Here is a 12359-nt window from a genome sequence, read left to right as displayed (position 1 = left end):
TCATGCCAGAAAAATTAACAGCAAAGGCTATCATTTTCATGAGCAAACTATATAACAACTACTGTGCAATATTGGGACAAGTAATGCTCAAGACTGTAAAATGTAAAATCTATATTTAACAAAAAGAATAGAAACAAATTGGAAAGAGAAAAGGGGAGCTCAAAGTAATGATGATTCAAGAGTAGGACATGGCCAGCCATGGAAGAAACAGTATTTCTGTAATCTAAAGAATGCACTGAATTGAGCTGCAAATATTGAAAGAACTTCGTATTATAAAAGAATCACAATTCATTTACAATATTATAAAAGTAAGAAAAAATTGAGACACTTGTATAAAGTAGTAAAGCAAGAATGAAGGGAAAGACTACTAGACCACAAGTAAATAAAATTATCCCATTAATATACAAAACAATTCATTGTTTGTACATAAGGCTAGTATTATTCTGTGAACAGAGAAATGGGCACTTCCAAAAGCAAAATATTTTAAAAAGGCATGACTGTATAAAAGGGTGACATCCTTTGGATAGAAAATAGATTATTTAAAAAAACTTTGATGATTTGAATAACTGAGATAAGAGGAAAAACAGTTTTGTCAATTATGAACAGTAGTAGGAGGTTGCAGCAAAACAATGGCCATAAGAAAAAAAAAAACATAGAAAAAAGAATTGATGAATAAAACACAAAGAAAAAAGGAAAATTCATTTCATGAATAAAACCTTAATGATGATATGGTTTTGGTATTACAGTATATCAACACTGTTACCATTCCTAAAATCTATCTACAGTGCACTAATAAAGTGTTAAAAATAAAGTGGTCACAATCAAATCTTAATTAATGATATAAAATTACTATTAAAAATAAAAATCACAAACACATGCTATTTAAAAGCCTCTTAGACGGTCTCTACTTGAGTTTAAGTTGTAAAGGTAACTGGCACTGAGGGTTCTTTCCAGCATCCCTTTGACCCAAATTACAGTGCATTTGGCATCACGATTTTCTTTTCTATTATTTTCATTAGTTTCTTCATATTTACTGATACAATTTAAGCAAACTGGCAAACTCAGTCTTTCCTTCTAAGATACAGGCAGAATCCAGATCTCCTATGTACATAATATATTAGAAAAAGCTCTAAACTTCTTAACATCTCTTTATAAGGTAATAACAAAGTAAAACAGTATAAATATTGTTATTAAGGTAACATTATTATTATAATTTCTATTCTTAGCATCAATATTTCTTTTATTTTGGAAAGATCATCAGCACTGTTTACATTCAGTACTGTAGAATATTTTCTATTTTCCACCTGCTTCTTTCCTAATCTGGAGGAGAGGGATAAAGTCTTTTTAGATGGAAATGTGTTATCTATTGCCTGAATGCTTTGAATGCAAAAGAAGTACAAAATATAAAGGGTAGGCGAGAAGTGATTGGTGGAGATATTTTGGGATCATGAATTTTTGTGATTGGACGATGACTCAAGTACGATGACTCAGGCGCTCGTTATGAGTGCGATGATTTAGGTGCTATTCACTGATGCAATGCTTCAGGTGCTAGTCGCTGATGCGATGATTCAGGTGCTAGTCGCTGATGCGATGACTCAGGTGCTAGTCCCTGACACGATGATTCAGGTACGCATCACCATCAGTTGAGGAGCCTAGTCTTCTCTGAAGGATGTTGAATAGGACATATTATTCCCGGACAACATTATAGGGGTCTTCTCTAGTTAGATTCATAGTTATTATTTATTACAGTATTATAATTAGTATTATCATTATCATTCTTAACATAATTTATGCAATGAAAATTATCATTTCAATAATTAGAGAAGCTCATTCACTGTTCATTCTCCGGAAGAAACACATTCTACCACCTATACCAAAAGAAAACCCCAGACTATCCCTCCACCGGTATGATACTATTACTTCATTATTGCTTTCCTATCCATACGAGTAGCTCAAGTCAAATTATTTTTTCAACCATAAGAAGTTTTTGTAGAATTTTTGCTCCTGTGAAGTGTGGATTTTATCTAGTGATTTTTGTTTTCATATTGCTAAGATTTTTACTGAAAAGTAAGGTTATTTCTATAAATTAGCTAAAAGTGCCAGTTACTCTGAATGCAACAAAAAGATTTGCACGAATGAGTTTGATCACTATACAAGATGTATCGACTGCTGCCACAGAATGGTCTTCATGGTAGACAGTTATTATGCTGGGCATAAAAATATTAGTTAATAGTGCTTCTTCTAGTACATAGAGGTCTAATGATTCTCTGGGAACCCCTGATGGAGCTGTTTCTTTGGGGTTAGAAAAACTAGTAGGTTTATGCCAATTCAGTCAAAACTCTCCTTGAAGATTCTTTTCAGGAAGTCAGGAAGAAATGAGGGGGAACTAGTAACATACAGTAGGGTCATAGGCTTGATTCAGATGAGGAAGAAAATAGAAATCCCCATTCAGGTCTCTGTTAATAAGATATAGTATGTCTCCTACATATGGTCCAGATGCATTCAAAGTGTGGGTTCTCAAGTCACAAAGTTCTAAAGTCCAACATGATTAATTTACTCATAAAGCTCATAACCCTGAACTGCCTATCTCAACTGTTTTAAGTATGCTGATTTTTATAGCACAAATGAGCTAATCTACATATGTATTGTGAATTCATACATCTATTTCTGCATAATGAATTACTTTTAAAAGAAGTTAGAAACAATCTTTATTGCACACAGGTTCTAATTTCTGAAAGTCCATAAGTTGAATGTTATCTTAAAAATTTAATGTACACTATAGTTGAAAAGCAAAAAGAATCTCCCTGGCTTAAGTGGTTACCAAATTGCCATATTTTCCAGACCTGCCGGCTTGAGTGCTACTAGCCCTAAATGTGAGTAGGCTTGGGGTCTCTCCCTTCTTTATTTAGAAAAGAGCGATTCCCCTGCCGTCTTAGCGGTCACCTTAAACTGGTCAGCTGTGTCTATATCCTACCTTCCATAACTGAGGAACATTATTCTCTAAAACTGATTTATTGGATACCTCCTAGTTGTCCGAATTTTCATCAAATTTGCGAAGTCTTTGTATCCTGGATATTTTAAATGGCTCTCATTCATTTCAATGGGCAAAAGCCCATTAATTGATAAATCTATTGTGAACAACTAGGCAAGTAGCAGTTGGCCCTACCAGCTGCCTCCCTTTCTTATTGGTCTGTACCTTCCTTTTTACCCTATGAATAGTTCCCAATGGGATCATCTACCGGTTGCCGACTTAGCAATGCCTTTTGTCGCATTGTGTCGACGTATCTGCTGGGTAAGGAAAGGTTACACCATGGACCGATGGCGGCTATGAATAGCTGCTTCCGTCTTAGGTAGAAGGGTATCTGATTTTGTCACCTAAGGTTGTCCAATCAACTGATTTTTTTGGGAAAAAAAGTGTTCTATTGGTATGGATCTTGTTCTTTCTTCTACTCTACCAAACTATAGGAATTCATATAGAATTCTGAGCTGTATGGCATGAGGTTTCATTGTAGTGTTGTGGAGGATTTATTTTTGCTTTATTTTTATTTTTTGTTTTTGCCAAATCCTGTGAGAGAGAGAGAGAGAGAGAGAGAGAGAGAGAGAGAGAGAGAGAGAGAGAGAGAGAGAGAGAGAGAGAGAGAGAGAGAGAGAGAGAGAGATATTGTGTTAGCGAGCGAAAGTAGTTAGGTTAACGATCGTTTGTGGTGAGAAAGACTGTTGGTTTAAATGAGATTGTTTGTTTACATTTTTTAGTTAGGTTACGACAGGGGTGAATGTTTCGGAGCGAATGCTTTTTTTGATTGACTGCGTCCTGAGTCAGTTGTGTGAACGCTGGAATTATTATTTTTCTTTACCAGCGAGGAAGTGATTTTTGATTTTCTGAGCCGTGATTCCTCCTTTGGTGAGGCTAATCCTTTGGTGAGGCTAACTCCTTTGGAGAGACCTAAATTTTTTCGAATGCTGAGATATAGTTGATGACCTGGCCTGTGATTGATTTTGGTATTAAGACTGCTCTTTGGATTGACGACTGTTGATGACCGGCCCATTTACTTCCGATTGATGATGATGATGATGATGATGGTGGTGCTAATAATAACCACGACCCCAATCAGGGAAGTAGTTGTGGCGAATTGCCACCCAATGAACTGTTAAACACAGAGTTGTGTGCCGTAAAGACAGTCCGGCTGGTGTGTGGCGACCGTGTTGGTGTACCATAATATTTATACAAGAAATTCATATATATATTTGTTTTTGGTGTTGGTTTGCGGTGTAATTTAAGTTTGTTAAGGTTTTTTTGTGTTTATTTGGATGGTATTACGTTTTATTTATCTTTAGTGTTAAGTTTTGATTAGTTTAAAGTGTTAAGTTTTGATTGGTTTAAAGTATTTATTTTGAATGTGGATGGTTTATGATTTATTTTAAGTTTTAAGAATTATAGTTTTAAGGTTATGTTTTGTTTTGTTTTGTCCTTTTGTCCAAGAGTCTGGTTGTAGATTACGTAAGGGGAAAGTTTGTTTTGTGGAGACCATTGTCAGTAAGTGTGATTCAGGGTGTGGGGGTTGTCCTTGCAACATCCCGCCACATTATTTTGGCGCCCGAACAGGGACTGCTGAGGCGGGACTGATAGCTCGACTCTTTGACGAAGGACTGATAGGATACGAATTTAGAACAGGTTGATGAAAAATGGAAGAACAGTTAAGGGTTTTGAAGGAGGAATTGCGGCTGAGTAAGGAGCGGGAGGATAAGTTGTTGCAAGAGAATAAGTGGTTTAGGTGTGAGAATGAGGAGATGCATAGGAAACTGAGGGAAATTCAGGGAACTGTAGAGAGAGTGGAAGAGGGTATTGAGATGAGGATGCGAGAGAATGAAGAACGAATGGAGAAACGAATGGAAGATATGATGGGGCAAGTCATGGGGATGATGAAAACTATAATGGGTGAAGGTGCAGTCGGAGGAGTGTCCTCAGCTTCGGGTAATGGGTTGGTAGTGGAAGAGAAGGTTAAGGTAGGTGATAAAGGAAAGGAAGTGATAGTGATAGTAGTAATAGTGATGGTGATATTGAAGATAAGGGAATTAGGCATAGTAAGGATGAACAGAAAGGTGAGAGGAAAGATGAAAGGAAAAGTAAAAGTGATGTGAAGAAAGAGAAGAAAAAGTATCAGGCTGATAGCAAGGACGATCGTGAATGGGTGAAAGTGGTAAGTAAGAAAAAGGGTAAGAAGGGAATGGTTAAGGATAGGAATTTAAGTGTGGAAGTGGATTCATTGTATTCAAATGAGGAAGAAGGTAACAGGGGAGTAGACAGTGATGATAGCAGTGAGAATGAACGTGATGTGTGTAAGACTGTGTTTATGAGAGAGGTACCTCGGTGTGAAAGGTTCAATGAGCATAGCAGTAGGGATGTATATGATTTTTTCAAGGAGTATGAGAGGTATTGTCAGGATAAGTATGGTGATAGTAAAAGAGTTTGGGCTAGGGAGTTAGGAGAATATTTGACTGGGTATTTGTTGACGATGTATGGAGTGATAATGAGTGTAGGGGACGTTGATTATGAAAGTGTGAAAACGAGAATAATTGAGCAGGTAAAACGTATGAAAGGGAGTGTTAAGTATAAGCGTAAGAATGATTTTGATGAAGCACGGATGAATGCAGGAGAAGCGATATCAATGTACGTATGTAGGTTGGAAACTTTAGCTAGGAAGAAGTATGGGGATGAAGGTATAAATGAGAATAAGGAGTTAATGAGGAAGTTTTTGGCTACTGTACCCGATTATGTTGCTGAGTTTGTTAATTTGAAACGGAAGGAGAAAATGAGGTGGACGAAAGAAAGATTGACATGGGATGATATTTTAGAGATAGTTGAGGATTACGAGTTGGATAGGTGTATGAAAGAAAGTAAATCTGTGAGTGTAAGAACTGGAATGGAGGAAAGTGTGCCAGAATTTGTTAGTTTTAGAGATGCTGTTATGAGAGGACCGATGAGGGTAGCTGATAGTGTAGTGGATAGGAGTGTTAGGGTGAGTAATGTGGGAATACCTGTAAGGACAAATGAAGGGTTTAGGCAAGGGAATCAGGTTTGGAGGGATATGAGTGCTAGTGCGCCGCAAGGTAGGTCAGGTAGTTGTATCCGTGAAGAGAAGTGTTATAGATGTGGGAAAGTAGGACATAAGAAGAATGAATGTAGATGGGCTCTAGGTGCTTGTTTTGGATGTGGTGAGGTAGGGCATAGAATTAGTGAGTGCAAGAAAGAGAAAGGGATAAAATGTTATCGGTGTGGTATGACTGGGCACATAGCAAGTGGATGTCGTAGTAATTATATGAATGTAATTTGTGGTAATTGTGGTAAGGATGGTCATTATGCTAGAATGTGCAAGGAGCCGCGGGGTAAGTGTACTGAATGTGGTGTAGATGGGCATGTAGCTAGGGTATGTAGGAAGAAGGGAGTAAATCAGCCAGGATGTTCGGGAAACTAGAGTGTAAGAGGGTTCAGCTGGGTGAGTCCTCTTGTGTGTGTGGAAGGAATATGATTAATGTTTGTGAGAATGGGATGAATAATTGGTTGGAAATGAGCAAGTATGAATCTAGTATGCATGAGAAGTTAGGGCTGGAAAATAAACAATTAGTGTTAGTTGAATATAGGAAAAAGAGGCGTTTGAAAGTTTTAAGTGAGGAGAAAGTGCAAGGGAAATTTATAGGTATAGGTAAGAATAGAAATAAGTATGACAAGGGTGTAAATGTGCAAGTGTGTATGGAAGATAAATGTGTTAATACAGATGAATCATGGCTGAGTATGAATGGTACCTATAGTGTGTGTGGCTTTTCCTTAGGTGATGTAAGAGAAAGGATGACGAATGCGAGAGTGGGAGATAGGAAAATGATTAGTAGTATGAATGAATCTTTTACTAAAGTTGAGAATGTTTTTGATGAAATGGATGAACTGTTTACAGAAATGAGTGTAATTATAGGGCCAGATGAGAACGAGGTAGATATGATTGTACATGATATATTAGATGATAGGGATTTAGATAGGAATAGTGTTAATGTAGCGAATGATTGTGATAAGGAAGAAGTGAATGAGAGAGTATATGGAGGCCCAGTTACTCGGAGTAGAGGTCCCGTTCCCGACTGCGACTGGGTTATGAAAAAAATAATGTAAGTGTTGTGTGAGAAGGATTTGGCAAAGTAAGGGGGGAGGAATGTGGAGGATTTATTTATGCTTTATTTTTATTTTTTGTTTTTGCCAAATCCTGTGAGAGAGAGAGAGAGAGAGAGAGAGAGAGAGAGAGAGAGAGAGAGAGAGAGAGAGAGAGAGAGAGAGAGAGAGAGATATTGTGTTAGCGAGCGAAAGTAGTTAGGTTAACGATCGTTTGTGGTGAGAAAGACTGTTGGTTTAAATGAGATTGTTTGTTTACATTTTTTAGTTAGGTTACGACAGGGGTGAATGTTTCGGAGCGAATGCTTTTTTTGATTGACTGCGTCCTGAGTCAGTTGTGTGAACGCTGGAATTATTATTTTTCTTTACCAGCGAGGAAGTGATTTTTGATTTTCTGAGCCGTGATTCCTCCTTTGGTGAAGCTAATCCTTTGGTGAGGCTAACTCCTTTGGAGAGACCTAAATTTTTTCGAATGCTGAGATATAGTTGATGACCTGGCCTGTGATTGATTTTGGTATTAAGACTGCTCTTTGGATTGACGATTGTTGATGACCGGCCCGTTTACTTCCGATTGATGATGATGATGATGATGGTGGTGCTAATAATAACCACGACCCCAATCAGGGAAGTAGTTGTGGCGAATTGCCACCCAATGAACTGTTAAACACAGAGTTGTGTGCCGTAAAGACAGTCCGGCTGGTGTGTGGCGACCGTGTTGGTGTACCATAATATTTATACAAGAAATTCATATATATATTTGTTTTTGGTGTTGGTTTGCGGTGTAATTTAAGTTTGTTAGGGTTTTTTTGTGTTTATTTGGATGGTATTACGTTTTATTTATCTTTAGTGTTAAGTTTTGATTAGTTTAAAGTGTTAAGTTTTGATTGGTTTAAAGTATTTATTTTGAATGTGGATGGTTTATGATTTATTTTAAGTTTTAAGAATTATAGTTTTAAGGTTATGTTTTATTTTGTTTTGTCCTTTTGTCCAAGAGTCTGGTTGTAGATTACGTAAGGGGAAAGTTTGTTTTGTGGAGACCATTGTCAGTAAGTGTGATTCAGGGTGTGGGGGTTGTCCTTGCAACATCCCGCCACAGTGTAGCCTTAGCCGCAGATAGTAGTAGGTAGAAATTTTTTACCCAAAATTGACAAATTATTTTCATAATTTTCTGTATGAAGATATAAAAATTTTTTGATGTGACGATACCATACTCATTGAAAATTTTCTATCTTTATAGGTTGCTGGCAACATGGTATGTGTGACGGTAACCTGCACCAGGCGGGTCAAGTTGTCTTGCGGCCATAAGACCTGCAGGAAACATGCTGACTGTCATGTTTCCAATGGTTCCTTTACTATCTGGGAACCTACTAACAGCAGTATATGCAAGGACCTTATACACACTGGATTCCATGCTATCAATGTTTCTCAGGATGAGAAATCGTGGGTCCAGTATACAATCAGACACTGGGTGAGGGGATTCTAGAAGAGCTCTCAACTTTGAAAATGAAGGAACTCCTGTTTCCCTGGCTGATGTGACTGCGGTGTACGGTCATCATATTCTGATGGAACAACTGGATCCTGCAGATCATGAAGTCCGGGATGCACTTCAGGATATGGGCATCGACAACATGTCGATAACCTCTTCCATTCCGTCAGAGAGAGAAAGGCTCTTGTTGACAATGGAAGCCTCAGATGACTCGCTTGAAAGTCAGTAGGCAAGTACTGTACCTAGTACTTGTTCTTTGCATAATCCTGTCCCTGTATCTGCTACACCTACCTCAACTTTGACTACTATTGCGATTTCGACTGCCCCTTGTTCCCAGGACATTTGGAGTTCATGACATTCATGAAAGTATTCATGAAAAACATTCATAATTAGCATAAAAGAGCTGAAGCGTCCTTAGATGTGAAGATTGAGGCACTTCAACAGGCACCAAAGCCCACAGCTCCACCAGTCTCAAGTCTTCCAGACTGTTTGGCAAAAATCCTTGGCATTATGCATAACATATGGTTCTGAGTGAGGAGTACCTTCATATTGGTGAAGGCATGGGCTCTAAACCAGTCTTGGATTTAGATTTTTACCCCTCTATTGAAAATTATCCATACTGTTATGTAAGGTTGAATTCAGTAGTATCCATTTGGGATGATACAATTCCCAAGGAAACGATCATCTTAGACAATGGTAAGGCTCAAACCTTGTTGGTTAAGGAGCTCAAAACAGTCGAGGTTACTAATACTCAGCTTTCTGCTTTTGGCAGGAAGCAGGCTACATTTGTAGCCCCGAAAGACACTGTCTTCCCTTTTGCCTCAAAGAGTTTAGAGGCTGTTAAAAAGGCGGTAGTGGAAGAGGAGTGCAAGCCCATTTCACTTGCTCACCTGTATGATTCCAATAGTTGAGAAGATGTCCAACACACCTTTACAGTTGATAAACTGGATAAGGACATCGGAGGCAAGCAGTTTAATGAGAAACTGTCCAGAAATCAAGAATTCCTATTAAAAGTGGAATTGGAGGGCAAAGAAAGACTGGCAGCTTCTTTGTCGCACCAGTCTTACCTTAAAATGTCTATCGGGAACTATTCAAAATCTGACCTTTCCCCAGTTCTGGCCAAAATTCATTTGACTACCTTCCATCGGGATCTGCATGCATTTTTTTTAGCCAGGAGAGCTTGCAGACAGCACGTCCTAGCAGCGGCAATTATAGGCATGAGCCTAAAAAGTTGATTGACTTCAACATCTGGGTGAAAGATCTGTTTCTGCAAAAGATGGTTCAAGAAGTCATGGACAGGGAAGCTCACAAGAACAAGAGCCTTATGCAGAAATGGGGTATGTCCTCTAAAAGGAAATTTACCCTTGGAGAAGGACCTCAACATAAGGGTAAGCAAACATTTCCAGTCACGACTGCCACAAGTACCACCATTCCCCAGACAATGTACACGGTTCTCCAGCAGTACGTAACAGTCCTCAGCCATCAACCCCGTTTACGAACGGGCCCCAACTACATTTCACCCTGTCAGAGCTCAAAGCAAAAATGCAGGTGGAAAGGGAAAGTCTGGAAGAGGTGGCCAATCTAGGGGCCAAGGAAATAGAAGCAGGTCGCATAAAGGAGCAGGTCCTTCAAAACAACAATGAGGAGCTTCCGGTAGGGAGAAGACTCTTTTGCTTCAAGGATCATTGGAAATTCAATCCTTGGGTACACAACCTAGTCCCAAAAGATCTAGGCTGGAAATGGAGACAGAAGCCACCACAGTTCAAGAGGTTCTTCCAACCCACAACCCCATTCTTGGAAGAATATGTGCAGGATTCCCTCCAGAAGGAAGTTATCCGTAACACAAAATCCAGGAACTTTCAAGGACGTCTATTTTGCGTGCCAAAGAAGGATTCGAAGACTCTTCGAACTATTCTGGACTTATCCCCTCTATACAAATTCATTCAGAAAGACAAGTTTCAGAGGCTAACTATCTCACAAATACGAACTCTACTACCCTAGGGGGCCTACATTGTCTCCATAGATCTTACCGACGCATATTGGTATCTTCCAATAGGTCGGCACTTCCCTATTCTATTCTCAGCCTGGCTGGCAAATCTCTTTTCTTAACAAACATTTTCTGTGATGTGAGTCATAAAAATATTCGCATCTCGTTTCGCAGTGTGAAAATTTTGTAAGCAGATTCTTTCGTGAAGAGAGGTATGACTGAAATCCATACTATAAAGATATTACCAAACATAACATAGTTCTATATATGAATACGGAATCTATTTGATCACATAAGAATCACAATAAAAATTATAATGGTATACTACTGGTGAGATGAAGACACACACACACATACACACACACACACTCTCTCTCTCTCTCTCTCTCTCTCTCTCTCTCTCTCTCTCTCTCTCTCTCTCTCTCTCTCTCTCTCTCTCATAACCTTAAATTATCATTTCCATAAAAGCATGTCATTTTAGGTTGTAAAATAATGAAGTAATGAAGTTAGACTTTATATAAAACCAGATATGATAACTTTCATTTTCTTATGAAACATTTTTTTTTTTCAAATAGGGGCAACTCTACTAAAGTTTTCCACACAGAAATAAAACTTCTGTTAAACTGGAATGGAATTTTCCTTTGTACAGTAGCATGTTATCTTGTCAACATCAACCATTTTTTTTTCTGACAGCACAGTTATGACTGTGGTCTTTAATTATATGTTCAAATATTTTAAAATAAGATCTATAAAGAGCTTTCTTTAAAAAAAATTTTTAAATTAGGAAATTTGAAGGAAATTATTTCTTCAACAAACCATCAAACCTTTGTATGTGCTCAATCAAGAGTGCAACTGTTTAGCAAAGTGTAAAATCAATTTTCTATCAGTAGACAACAGAGAAAGAAATTTATTTAAAATATTATGTAGTAAATTCGGCTAAACAAAATCTGCATTAAATCATATTAATACAGATAGAACATAGTGGGAAATAATGAATGAAAGGGAATAATGAGAATAAGGAATAATAGAGGGAACTATGTTAATACAGAACAAGGGTATAAGAAATAAACAAAGACAGATATGAACAGTAAATAGGAGTGAAAAACAGAAATGAAAAGGTAAATGAAAAGGAGATCGAAAACATGGAAGAAAAGGAGAAACTTATTTGCCTCTAGTATAAAAAAATAGTTACAATAAAATATACATGGAAATACTGAATAAAAGGGAATAAGGATAAGGAGAAAATGTTATGTAATAAGGATAATGGGGAATAAGGAAGGGAATAATGGTATAAGAAATAAAGTAGAATGAAATTAAGAGTAAAAAGGTGTTAATAGAAATGAAAATTAAAATTAAAATGGAAATAGATAAGAGGGGATGACTGGGAGAAACCTTTTACCCTTTGGGTCAACATTCTCTTGACTTGAAACAGTTCAAAAATGTCGTCCAATGATTCCGGTTTATTGGACATGGTTAAGAGAATCTTTAGCATATATAATCTTATAACAGTATCAATCAACTGTTTTTACTGTACTGTGATGAACTGGATATTCGAACAGCAGAAAAAAGCTGATACAATAAAAGTTTGAACCATATGAGTATGACTCGCACCCTAAAACAAAGGATGGGATTTGGGAGGAATAAAAGCTTATTCTAAAAGATTCGATTCTCTGTTGTGCTTGGCTTGTCAAAATATTTCAATAGAATAGGTTATCAGATACTTTTGACACTTG

General features: G+C 37.6%; 1 protein-coding gene across 1 annotated transcript in view; it reads right to left on the bottom strand.

Annotated features, from left to right (window-relative positions):
- Nucleotides 1–747: 747 nt before the first annotated feature.
- LOC137634613 (intraflagellar transport protein 22 homolog) overlaps nt 748–12359 on the bottom strand; it is a 172558-nt gene continuing 160946 nt past the window's right edge. The window contains exon 5 of the mRNA XM_068367076.1: nt 748–1662. The gene's annotated coding sequence lies outside the window, so the exon portion shown is untranslated. The remainder of the gene's footprint in view (nt 1663–12359) is intronic.

This window comes from Palaemon carinicauda, chromosome 45 (assembly GCF_036898095.1).
Source record: "Palaemon carinicauda isolate YSFRI2023 chromosome 45, ASM3689809v2, whole genome shotgun sequence".
NCBI classification, from domain to species: Eukaryota; Metazoa; Arthropoda; class Malacostraca; order Decapoda; family Palaemonidae; genus Palaemon; species Palaemon carinicauda.
This window is presented reverse-complemented; position numbering and strand designations above follow the sequence as displayed.